At 37.6% G+C, this 13,170-nt stretch overlaps 1 long non-coding RNA gene across 1 annotated transcript; it reads left to right on the top strand.

Annotated features, from left to right (window-relative positions):
* The first annotated feature begins 10,193 nt into the window (after positions 1 to 10,193).
* On the top strand, positions 10,194 to 12,769 carry LOC148998385 (uncharacterized). The gene is made up of 3 exons (XR_016153521.1): positions 10,194 to 10,455; positions 11,510 to 11,622; positions 11,788 to 12,769. It is a non-coding gene; the product is annotated as an uncharacterized LOC148998385 (long non-coding RNA).
* Positions 12,770 to 13,170: the final 401 nt, after the last annotated feature.

Genomic DNA, 13,170 nt, shown 5'->3' with positions numbered 1-13,170 from the left:
GGAGGAGTTATTTAAAGTACGTAATGAGTAAATCATCCAAAAATGGCGGTAAAATTAGAAATGGCCGACTTCCTGTTGAGTTCAGGGCATCGCTCCAAGAGACTTTCTGTGCGTCTGGACATGGTAGATGTACCACAGAAATTTCGTACCTGTCGGTCAAACATATGGCGGGGGCTGCGTCTTTAAAGGTCACTTCCTCTCGCTACTAGGTGGCGCTATGACTTAGGGTGAATGTCGGCATGTAGATTTGTTCAGGGCGGGATTCTTGTCAAATATGTCAAATTCTGTGCAGATCTGGGCATTTACAGCCAAGTTACTACAACTTCCTCTTTCATGGCGAATCATCGACGCCACGGACACGCCCATCGACGAAAACGCGCAGATAGCACAACTTTACATCATCAATGCCTTTAGAAGGCACAGCAGAAATTTGAAGTCGATCCGACTAAATCCCTAGGAGGAGTTCGTTAAAGTGCGTAATGAGTAAATCATCCAAAAATGGCGGTAAAATTAGGAATGGCCGACTTCCTGTTGAGTTTAGGGCATCGCTCCAAGAGACTTTTCTGTGCATCTGGACATGGTAGATGTACCACAGAAATTTTGTACATGTCGGTCAAACATGCGGCGGGGGCTGCTTCGTTAAAGGTCACTTCCTGTTGCCAGCAGGTGGCGCTATGACTGTGGATGAAAGTCGGCATGTTGATTTGTTCAGGGCGGGACTCTTGTCAAATGTGTAAAATTTCGTGCAGATCTGGGCATTTACAGCCAAGTTACTACAACTTCCTGTTTCATGGCGAATCATCGACGCCACGGACACGCCCATCGACGAAAACGCGCAGATAGCACAACTTTACATCGTCAATGCCTTTAGAAGGTACAGCAGAAATTTTAAGTTGATCCGACTAAATCCCTAGGAGTTCGTTAAAGTACGGAGTGTGTAAATCGTCCCAAATCGGTCGCCAAATTCAAAATGGCGGACTTCCTGTCGAGTTTAGGGTATGGGTTCTTGAGGCTTTTTTGTGCGTCTGGTCATGGTAGATGTACCACAGAAATTTCGTACATGTAGGTCAAACAAGCGGCAGGGGCTGCTTCGTTAAAGGCCAATTCCTGTTGCCAGCAGGTGGCGCTATGACTGTGGGTGAATGTCGGCATGTAGATTTGTTCAGGGCGGGACTCTTGTCAAATGTGTTAAATTTCGTGCAGATCTGGGCATTTACAGCCAAGTTACTACAACTTCCTGTTTCATGGCGAATCATCGACGCCACGGACACGCCCATCGACGAAAATGCACAGATAGCACAACTTTACATCGTCAATGCCTTTAGAAGGCACAGCAGAAATTTGAAGTTGATCCGACTAAATCCCTAGGAGGAGTTCGTTAAAGTACGGAGTGTGTAAATTGTCCCAAAATGGCCTCCAAATTCAAAATGGCGGACTTCCTGTCAAGTTTAGGGCATCGCTCCAGGAGGCTTTTTTGTGCGTCTGGTCATAGTAGATGTACCACAGAAGTTTCGTACATGTTGGTCAAACAAGCGGCGTGGGCTGCTTCGTTTAAGGTCACTTCCTGTTGCCAGCAGGTGGCGCTATGACTGTGGGTGAATGTCAGCATGTAGATTTGTTCAGGGTGGGACTCTTGTCAAATGTGTAAAATTTGGTGCAGATCTGGGCATTTACAGCCAAGTTACTACAACTTCCTGTTTCATGGCGAATCATCGACGCCACGGACACGCCCATCGACGAAAACGCGCAGATAGCACAACTTTACATCGTCAATGCCTTTAGAAGGCACTGCAGAAATTTGAAGTCGATCCGACTAAATCCCTAGGAGGAGTTCGTTAAAGTACGGAGTGTTTAAATCGTCCAAAAATGGCCGCCAAATTCAAAATGGCGGACTTCCTGTCGAGTTTATGGTATGGATTCTTGAGGCTTTTTTGTGCGTCTTGATATGATACACGTCTCCACCAAATTTCGTGCATGTAGGTTGCACGTGGACGAGGGGCTAATTTTTTCCAATTTTCTAGGTGGCGCTAGCGTGCCATTTTGCCACGCCCATCAGCGAAACCCACAAAATACGAAATTTTTCACCAGTCCTGACATGCGTGCCAAATTTGGTGAGTTTTTGAGCATGTTGCGGCCCTGAAAATGGCGCTTACTTTGCAGAAAAAAGAAAAAAGAAAAAAGAAAAAAAAAATTAAAGCTGCAAGCAGTGATGGGCGGGCCCTCGCACCTGTAGCGCGTCGGGGTGTGAGGCGGCCGCGTCGCATATTTTGCAGCTCAGCCGGTGCGGCTGTAAATTTGCTACGCTGCTTCATTAAAGGTCACTTCCTGTTGCCAGCAGGTGGCGCTATGACTGGGTGAATGTCGGCATGTAGATTTGTTCAGGGCGGGACTCTTGTCAAATGTGTACAATTTGGTGCAGATCTGGGCATTTACAGCCAAGTTACTACAACTTCCTGTTTCATGGCGAATCATCGATGCCACGGACACGCCCATTGAGGAAAACACGCAGATAGCACAACTTTTCATCGTCAATGCCTTTAGAAGGCACAGCAGAAATTTGAAGTCGATCCGACTAACTCCCTAGGAGGAGTTCGTTAAAGTACGTAATGAGTAAATCATCCAAAAATGGCGGTGAAATTAGAAATGGCCGACTTCCTGTTGAGTTTAGGGCATCGCTCCAAGAGACTTTTCTGTGCGGCTTGACATGGTAGATGTACCACTGAAATTTCATACAGGTCGGTCAAACATGCGACGGGGGCTGCTTCGTTAAAGGCCACTTCCTGTTGCCAGCAGGTGGCGCTATGACTGTGGGTGAATTTCTGAATGTAGATTTTTTCAGGGCGGGACTCTTGTCAAATGTGTAAAATTTTGTGCAGATCTAGGCATTTACAGCCAAGTTACTACAACTTCCTGTTTCATGGCGAATCATCGACGCCACACACACACCCATTGACGAAAACGCGCAGATAGCACAACTTTACATCGTCAATGCCTTTGGAAGGCACAGCAGAAATGTGAAGTCAATCCGACGAAAGCCCTAGGAGGAGTTCGTTAAAGTACGTAATGAGTAAATCATCCAAAAATGGCGGTAAAATTCGAAATGGCCGACTTCCTGTTGAGTTTAGGGCATCGCTCCAAGAGACTTTTCAGTGCGTCTGGACATGGTAGATGTGCCACAGAAATTTCGTACATGTCGGTCAAACATGCGACAGGGGGCTGCTTCGTTAAAGGTCACTTCCTGTTGCCAGCAGGTGGCGCTATTACTGTGGGTGAATGACAGCATGTAGATTTGTTCAGGGCGGGACTCTTGTCAAATGTGTAAAATTTCGTGCAGATCTGGGCATTTACAGCCAAGTTACTACAACTTCCTGTTTCATGGCGAATCATCGACGCCACGGACACGCCCATCGACGAAAACACGCAGATAGCACAACTTTACATCGTCAATGCCTTTAGAAGGTACAGCAGAAATGTGAATTTGATCCGACTAATTCCCTAGGAGGAGTTCGTTAAAGTACGGAGTGTGTAAATCGTCCCAAATCGGTCGCCAAATTCAAAATGGCGGACTTCCTGTCGAGTTTAGGGTATGGGTTCTTGAGGCTTTTTTGTACGTCTGGTCATGCTAGATGTACCACAGAAATTTCGTACATGTCGGTCAAACATATGGCGGGGGCTGCTACGTTAAAGGTCACTTCCTGTTGCCAGCAGGTGGCGCTATGACTTAGGGTGAATGTCGGCATGTAGATTTGTTCAGGGCGGGACTCTTGTCAAATGTGTAAAATTTCGTGCAGGTCTGGGCATTTACAGCCAAGTTATTACAACTTCCTGTTTCATGGCGAATCTTCGACGCCACGGACACGCCCATCGACGAAAACGCGCAGATAGCACAACTTTACATCGTCAATGCCTTTAGAAGGCACAGCAGAAATTTTAAGTCCATCCGACTAAATCCCTAGGAGGAGTTCGTTAAAGTACGGAGTCTGTAAATCGTCCAAAAATGGCCGCCAAATTCAAAATGGCGGACATCCTGTCGAGTTTAGGGTATGGGTTCTTGAGGCTTTTTTGTGCGTCTTGATATGATACACGTCCCCACCAAATTTCGTGCATGTAGGTTGAACGTGGACGAGGGGCTAATTTTTTTCAATTTTCTAGGTGGCGCTATCGTGCCATTTTGCCCCGCCCATCCGCGAAACCCACAAAATACGAAATTTTTCACCAGTCCTGACATGCGTGCCAAATTTGGTGAGTTTTTGAGCATGTTGCGGCCCCGAAAATGGCACTTACTTTGCAGAAAAAAAAAATAAAAAATAAAAAATAAAAAATAAAAAATAATCCTAACAGTTTCAATAGGGACCTCGCACTGTTAGTGCTCGGGCCCTAATAATCCTAACAGTTTCAATAGGGTCCTCGCACTGTTAGTGCTCGGGCCCTAAAAATAACCCTAACAGTTTCAATAGGCTCCTCGCACTGTTAGTGCTCGGGCCCTAATAACAGTACAGCCCATTGAAGAGATGCAAGTCTATCCCTCACAGCCTCGCTTTCATTCTCATTAAAAATCAAAGATGGCGCTGCCGTGAATAAGGCGTATACGCGGTTTCCATCCGCGTTTCCTAATTTCGTATGCATAACAGATGACAATTCAAATGTTTAAAACGCAACCCATCGATCCTGCTCAGATACTGATTAACAGTGTTGTGCAAGTTACTTCCAAACTGTAATACATTAGGTATTACTTGTTACTGTTATTTAAAAGTAATTCATTACCTTACAATATTACTGTCCCAGAATTGTAATGCGTTACATTACTCATGTATTACTTTTGAGTTACTTTCACCAAAATAACTAAGTAGAACTTAACTTTTGGGCTGTAACAATATGCAATATGAAACCGAAATCGCGATTCGCCACACGACTCAGATCCACGAACCTACAGAATCGCGACACACCTCTTCCAACTCCAGCGTTGTTCTCCTTACCGTCCATATCCAATGCTGCCTTATCTTTAAATTAGGCTATTAGTATTATTTGAAGTTAACATTATAAAATACTGTACGTAGACCTACACCACAAAACTAGTTGAGGATAAATTATTTAAAATTGGGGAAGTCCAGCAAAGAGATAAACCAGAGTAGCCGGTTCTTTTTCTTTTCTACTGTTGGCAGAAGTGAAAAATAAATAATTTTATGAAGTTACAATTTTGTTTGATTCCATGGTGTATTTTACTGAACATGAGTATTTACAATGCAAATTATTGTAATTTACTGGCAAATACTTATCTTGTCTTTTCATTTTATTAAGATCAGATTCTGCATGTAAAATTAAAATAATAAGGTGACTTGACTTGCATTTGACTTAACCTACTACAAGACTTGACTTGACTTGACATAGCCTGTGACTTGACTTGACTTGCCCCCAGCCCCCCCCCCCCCCCCCCCCAAAAAAAAATACTTGGGACTTACTTGAGACTTGACGGTTAAGACTTGAGACTTACTTGAGACTTGCGTGACCTGCGCCCATCTCTGCTCTAAGTTTTAAGACAGTTCAAATGGAAGTTGGAAATTATGTGTTGTTTGAATAAATCTCCTAGGAGAAATACATCAAATTACAACGCATGTGTTTACCAATCACCACCATACTCGGTGTGCATGAAGTCAAGACATTGAGGATGCTCAATTCCGGACGGATTTTTGATATCTCGAACGGTTTGGCCGTGGCGAGGAAAATAATTTTATGACTACAAAAGGACACATAAAATGTGTTAACTTTGCTCGTTTTACCTACAGTTACAAAACATGCCACGTATATTGTTCTTGTCAAGCCGATCAACTTTCTAATTAACAGTAAGAAGCTCAGACCAAAAGAAAGTCAGATATTGCAGTTTGGATGTGTATCTTGTCTCTATCAGTGTCTGTGTGGGGAAGAGGGAGGGGGGGGGGGGGGGTTGCTGGTGTCTGCGTTTATGTGTGTGTGTGTGTGTGTGTGTATGTGGCTGACTGTAGATTTTTTCTGCAAGTCCTTATCTTTTTGCATAACAATTTTGTATTTTTTTAAATGACAAAATATGCATATAACCCTAATCTTTTAAATGTATAGTTTGCTTTAAATAAAAGTAAGATAAATTGGTAAACTACAAATTGGTAATTGAAGCTGAATGAATTTAAAATTAATGTGCTATATTTCAATACATTTGCTTTCCATATTGTAAAACACTAACCTCATTTATATGTGTGTGTGTGTGTGTGTGTGTTTGTATGTATATATATTTTGCAACAGTGGCGGTTCTACTCTGAATTACACCCAGGGCGAGACCCCCTTCGAGCGCCCACCCCCCAAGAAAAAAACAACAACAACAACCCAACAATAAAATCACATACCGTTCATTTGAAAAACACAGTTTAATAAAATCCAGTTATTTTGCTAGATTAATATAACTTTAAAGAGAGGAAGTAACCATTAGCGCATTGGTTATTGCCTTAAATTATATGCATGGCACACTTTTAGTTATGGCTTGTTAAACAATATTTGTCACGAAATGGAGTTTTTAAAAGTAAAAGGGTCTGAATGATACTTATTTAGTAACACAATACTTATCTCTTAAATAATTTTGAACAGCTCTCATATTAAACACTATCCAAAATGTTATAGACCTAAAATAGCTTTTGTAGCCCTATGTCACTCTTAAAATGTTAGAATGTTAGAAAATAGAAAATTGTACTTTGCATATAGGCTACTGTAAAAACACAAAGTTGATCATTATCTAAATTATTTTCATTTCATGAATATAGTGACCAACATGATCACATACACAAAAAGCCTAATACACAATCAATTCACCAAGTTAATAACATTAAAGATTTGTTTTAAAGGAGTGTATTTTATCTTACCTACTATAAACTTAAAAAAAAGGTTAACACAAAAAGAGATTTTATAAAAATATATACCTCATATTTCAGCATTCAATCATCTCTATAAAAAGAATGAGTCAATAAAGATACATTCCTGACATTTATAATGCACAGTAGCTTCCCATGGCTGTCGTTGCTATACAACCATGCACTGGGCTCTCCTCAATGAAAAACAAGTTTTAGTAGCTAATGTATTTCCACCACAGAAAAACGCTCGCTGAAGCTCTGTTAAAAGATTTTTTATGGAGAAGAGAAAAAACACCCAAGTGTTTGGGTGCACGAGCACTCCCATACTGAAAAGTTTATGAGCGCGCCTCCCGCGAGCGCATAATGAGCGAGCTTCCCGTGCGCCTAATCGCCTATTTGAAATAACGACCTCGAGCGCGCAAAAGACGCGATACGCGAACTAATCAAGAGACCCCCTTGACATCGCTTCTGTGCACGGCACCTTCTCAGCAATTAGGGGCGCCATTTCCAATAATTGAATCGAAATGGTAAAAAAATAGAAAACCTTCGAGGCACAGAGAATTTTTTTAACTGCTCGTGCCGCCCCCCATGTGACATGAAGAAATGCCGCCCCGGGCGACTGCCCGGTTCGCCCGTGCCTAGAACCGCTACTGTTTTGCAAAGCCCTCACTGATGCAAGCTCTTCTGCACACTTCTCTTCGACAGTCAATGCGGAGGTTAAGTTTTTGCACGTCGTGCAGAATAACCCTCTTTATATATATATATATATATATATATATATATATATATACTTAAAAAAGCGGGGTTAAGTTTTTGCACGTCGTGCAGAATAACACTAAAGGCACCATATATATACTTAAAAGTGGGGTTGTTAGTTTTATCTACAGTTACAAAAATCGGTATATACATTGTACTCCTCAAGCCGTACAACTTTCTAATACATAGTCATAAGCTCGGACCAAGAGGAAGTCAGATATTTTGGTCTGAATATGGTGAGCCTCTCTCTGAGCCTACGTCCCTGTATGGCAAGCCCTTTTAACATTTAAAAGCTAAGTTTGCCTATCCGGAATTAACATTGTAGATATCAACAACGTCTTTCTGTCTAGTCGTTACACTTTGGATAGTTTGTATTATCATTTAAGATATCTGTAACATAATTGTGACTAGTCGAAATGACAGAGTATGGCAAGCCGTTTTAACATTTAATCATGAAAGGGCCAAAGCCTTCGGCACCGCCACCCGGGTGCCTTTAGGTAACTAAAGGAACCGGGGTTGCGGTGCCTCCGGCTTGGGCCCGCCATCGCTGCTCGCAGCTATATTTATTATTATTATTATTATTTATACGACTATTTGGGCACTTTTGGGGCCCTTAACATGCTCAAAAACTCTTGAAACTTTGCACACGGGTCAGAATCCGCGGCCATCAGGGCCGGGCTGAAGATGGTACCCGGGCGTGGCAGGGGGGCTAGACAGCGCCCCCTGGAACGGGGTCCGAAAACTTGGTCCATAAATCAAACACGCTTGCATGTAATAATATGAAACTCGGTGCACATATAGATCTCATCGTTCATATATACCTCAAACTATTACTTTTTACCCCAGCCCAACAGGAAGTCGGTTATTTAGGGTTGTTCATAAAACACTCGCAATGGAATTTGAAGTACTCCTCCTAGAGAATTCAAACACACGGCACGAAACTCGGTCAGCATGAAGTCAAGGCATTGAGGACCCAGGTGAAAAAGACGTTGTATTAAATGTATTAAAAATATATTTGAAATACAAATAGTGTGTTTATAATACATTTGTATTTACAACATGCTTATTTAAAGTGTACTAAAAATGTATTTTATTGCATTTTAGTATATTTCTAAAAAGTATACTAGAAGTACATTGGTAATAAATATATATTTAATTACACTTTTAAGAAATATACTATAGAAAAGCATACTTTTAATGTATTTATAAAAAGTATATTAGTAATATATTGGTAATAAATGTATGCTTTATTATATTTTTAATAAATATGCTAATGATAATTATACTTTAAATGTATTTCTAAAAAGTATATTAGAAGTACATTGGTAATAAATATATGTTTAAATACACTTTTAAGAAATATACTATAGAAAAGCATACTTTTAATGTATTTATAAAAAGTATATTAGTAATATATTGGTAATAAATGTATGCTTTATTATATTTTTAATAAATATGCTAATGATAATTATACTTTAAATGTATTTCTAAAAAGTATATTAGAAGTACATTGGTAATAAATATATGTTTAAATACACTTTTAAGAAATACACTATAGAAAAGCATACTTTTAATGTATTTCTAAAAAAGTATATTATTAATACATTGGTAATAAATGTGTGCTTAATTATATTTTTAATAAATATGCTAATGACAATCATGCTTTAAATATGTTTCTAAAAAGTGTACTAGAAGTACATTGGTATTTAATTACATTTTTAAGAAATATGCTAAATACAAACATATTTTAATTATATTTAAAAATGTTTTACTAGAAACGCAATGCTAATAAATATACACTTAATTACACTTTTAGAAATATGCTAAAAACAAACATAGTTTTAGTGAAGTTTTAGTGTATTTACAGAAAGCATACTTGTTGCTAAATTAAAGTATTTTTTGTGTTCACTTCAAGTTTAAAAATTCAAGTCCCTTTAATTCCCTTCCTAACATGAAGGCAATTAAACATGTATCGAAATTAATTGTATATTTCTACAAAGACTAGAAGTAGCACTTTAATTATAAATATGTGCTCAGTTAAGCTTTTAAGAAATATACCAAAAACTAACACACTTTTTGTAATACTACCAACACTTAACTCAATGCATATGTATTTCACGCTTTATATTATGTGTTTTAGGTTTAACTTTTTTAAATTAATTTGTTATAATTATGAAAAGCACTAAAATTTGACTAACAAGTAATGCACTTCTATACTTCTGCATTAATTAATCAAATAGTCTTTTCCACAAAACAAGTGAATACCAGTACTTGCACACATCAACATAAAAGATCAGGTGTACATACTAGAAAAACAAAATAAATTTCTTAAAGCTTGACTCTTACATTTGTTTAGCCAAAATTAATTAAAAAAAACTTGTTAATAAGCATGTTAGGTTTATATAAACAGAGTTGTTTCTTTTTTTGTGGATGTTAGTTAATATTTCCAGTTGCATTCATTTGGACCAATCAGAGCCAATCTTTTCAAAACAAGCTTGCCGGCAATTGTCCAATCACACACTGCCATTTGAACTTACATGTTGGGCGGGGCGCAGCAGACAGCGGATACTGACTGTCTGTGGTATCCCATTATAGCTTCGGATATTTCAACAGAAATCATGTATTTTCCAAATTTTGCTTTGTTATTTCACTGGCTCGGACCTAGTGAATGTGGATAGCACCGATCTAATATTGAGAGAACACACGAGCAGATTACCAGGTCGTCAGCTCCCGCGAACAATTTAGCAGTGAAGAGGACAACGCAGAGCTGCGCCGCCACGACATGGACAGAGCAAGATACTGCCAGAAAAGATCTTACTTCTTGGTGGTAAGTTTATTAGTTTAAGTGATTAGTATAATTGGCTTTATTCTCACTTTGGGTTTAGAAAATATTTTCAGAAGTTGATGACGATGTTCTGTGGATTACTGGCGTTTCTGTTGATTTGACACTAAAGCGAGTTATCGTCTATCCATTGACGTCTATCAACTTAATTGTTATAGATCTAGACAGTGACATAATACAACTATAAAAACATTGCACACTGTGTTTGCAGAAAAAAGGTTATTAATGGTGATTACACGACAGGCTTGATTGTCCCTAAGTAACTTCTTGTGTTTTAAATATTATAATATATTTTAAGCTCTAATAAAACTTTCACATCTGTGATATTTAATTCATAGTAAAATCTAATTAATTATTAGTAGGCTGTCAGTTTTCATGTCAATTCGATAAATAAATTAAGTTGTAATCACCAACTATAAGCTTTCACAAAACCAATTATTAAATATCTTGCACTGAGAAATTAAAATGATGTTAAATAATGAAATGAGAGATTTTATATTTAATATTTAGCCTAGCCAAGGAATTTGCACATTGCAAAGACATTTTTTTTTATTAAACCCAACCGTGAGTAGATGAGGTCAAGTCGAGTAAGTAGTAGTTGATCCTCTTGATTTGTAACTTTTTGTTGGTGAAAAACAACAAAAAAAAGGCAATAGTGTTTCATGTAGCAGCTAAGTAACTAAGTGACCTATATATATTAACACGTATTTGAAAAATGAATATGTATTTTGCCTGATTATGCATTGAATTATGCAATCACATAATTGTGTTTTGTGTTATATGATTTTATGAGTGGTATTCAGCTTTTTTACATTTAATCAAGGCGTTATCAGCTGTCACCAACTTGTAACTTTCAATAGAAAGTTCTGTCTTTATTAATAATGAATAATTACTTTAATAATAGGGTGGAAGTTACAGTAATGGTTCATTAAATATGTTTCACCATTTAAACAAAATACAAATTATATATGAAGAACACAAACTAGTGTTTTTTCTGCCCTAACTTTGTATAACATGCGACTTTATTTTTTTCTTATAGAGCTTCCAGGGATATTAGCATCTCTCAAAGAGGCCCTGGAGTCCATGAAACGAGGTTCATTCAGCTCAAGCCCAAGATCATCTGAGCTGTGTCTTCCTGAAACCTCAGAAATGGTTAGAAAATTCTTTATGATAAAGAAAAATCCTATTTGTTATAATAATTATATCTGACTTTTTGTGCATTAAGTGTTCTGAATTAAGTAACAAAGTGACAGCTTTTTATTAGAATTATAAATGAACAAGTTTATACTAATGCTTGTTTTTTTTTATTCTTGCCAGATTTCCCTCGGTGTTTCTGATGTCCCCAAAAGAGTCTATGGCAGACTGAACAAGTCACGAACTTCTCTTTCTACTCAAGATTTGGCCACTTTACTTTTTGCTATTGTATTTCACTTTGTTTGACTTAAAGGATTAGTTCACTTTTAAAAAAAAAAAAAAAAAACCTTTAGCTGATAGCTTACTCACCCCCATGCCAAGATATCCATGTCATTCTTTCTTCAGTTGAAAAGAAATTAAGGTTTTTGATGAAAACATTTCAGGATTTTCTCCATATAATGGACTTCATTGGGGACCAAACGGTTCAAGGTCCAAAAGACAGTTTCTGTGCAAACTGTTCAAAGGGCTTTAAACGATTCCAGACGATGAATAAGGGTCTTATCAAGCGAAACGATCGGTCATTTAAAAAAAAAAAACCCACAAGTTTAAGTTTTATAAGCTCAAATGGTCGCCTTGCTCTGTTCTGTTATGCATGTTCATGATTTTCCTATTTGAACTCGTTCATCAAAATTAACAAATATTTTTCCGAGTCATTAGGTTCATTCAATGAACGAAATGAATGAATTGACTCGAAAAAAGATTTGTCAGGGCTGCCAACTCTCAAGCATTCAGCACAAGACTCTCGCAATTGAGCCAATTCTCATGCTTTCACGACAAATTGACTGTTAGCCATTGGACCCTGAACTGTTTGGTTCCCAGTGAAGTCCATTATATGGAGAAAATCCTGGAATGTTTTCATCAAAAACCTTAATTTCTTTTCGACTGAAGAAAGAAAGACATGGACATCTTGGAAGACATGGGGGTGAGTAAATTATCACCAAAAGTTTTTTCAAAAGTGAACTACTCCTTTCAGTTAGTTTATTTATTTATTTATTTTTGTTCTGTTTAATACCTCTGCAAATCAATGCATTTTATGTTAATGTATTTTGTTTAGTTTTCATAATGCTTTACTGATGTAGTGCATTAAAGTTTATCTTTCAAAGAGTGTTTGTGTGTTTTGTAGAAATATTTTTTTTATTGGGTTTTGTTGAATTCAAATGTTTAAATGTATTTTTAATACATTAAAATATATTATTTTTATATTAAATGGTTTTTGGAAAAATATATTTTAATATGTTAATAGTGGGTCCAATAGTGTTCTACTAATACATTATTAATAAGCTGAAATTATATTTAAAATATACTCAGAACGCATTAATGTGAAGCTAAAAATATACTAATGCTGTATTTCTAAAGTCGATTTAAAGTGTATTAAAATACACTTTAAATAAGTGCTATTATATTACATTAAATGTACTTAAAATGGTTCCATTTTAGCACAATTTAGTATAATAAAATATATTACTATTACCTTAAAATTGAACTTAAATACATATTAAAATACAC

The sequence above is a fragment of the Pimephales promelas genome, chromosome 1 (assembly GCF_988280905.1).
Source record: "Pimephales promelas chromosome 1, fPimPro1.hap1.1, whole genome shotgun sequence".
NCBI lineage: Eukaryota > Metazoa > Chordata > Actinopteri > Cypriniformes > Leuciscidae > Pimephales > Pimephales promelas.
Note: the sequence above shows the minus strand (reverse complement) of the source record. Positions and strands in the feature narration are given on the sequence as shown.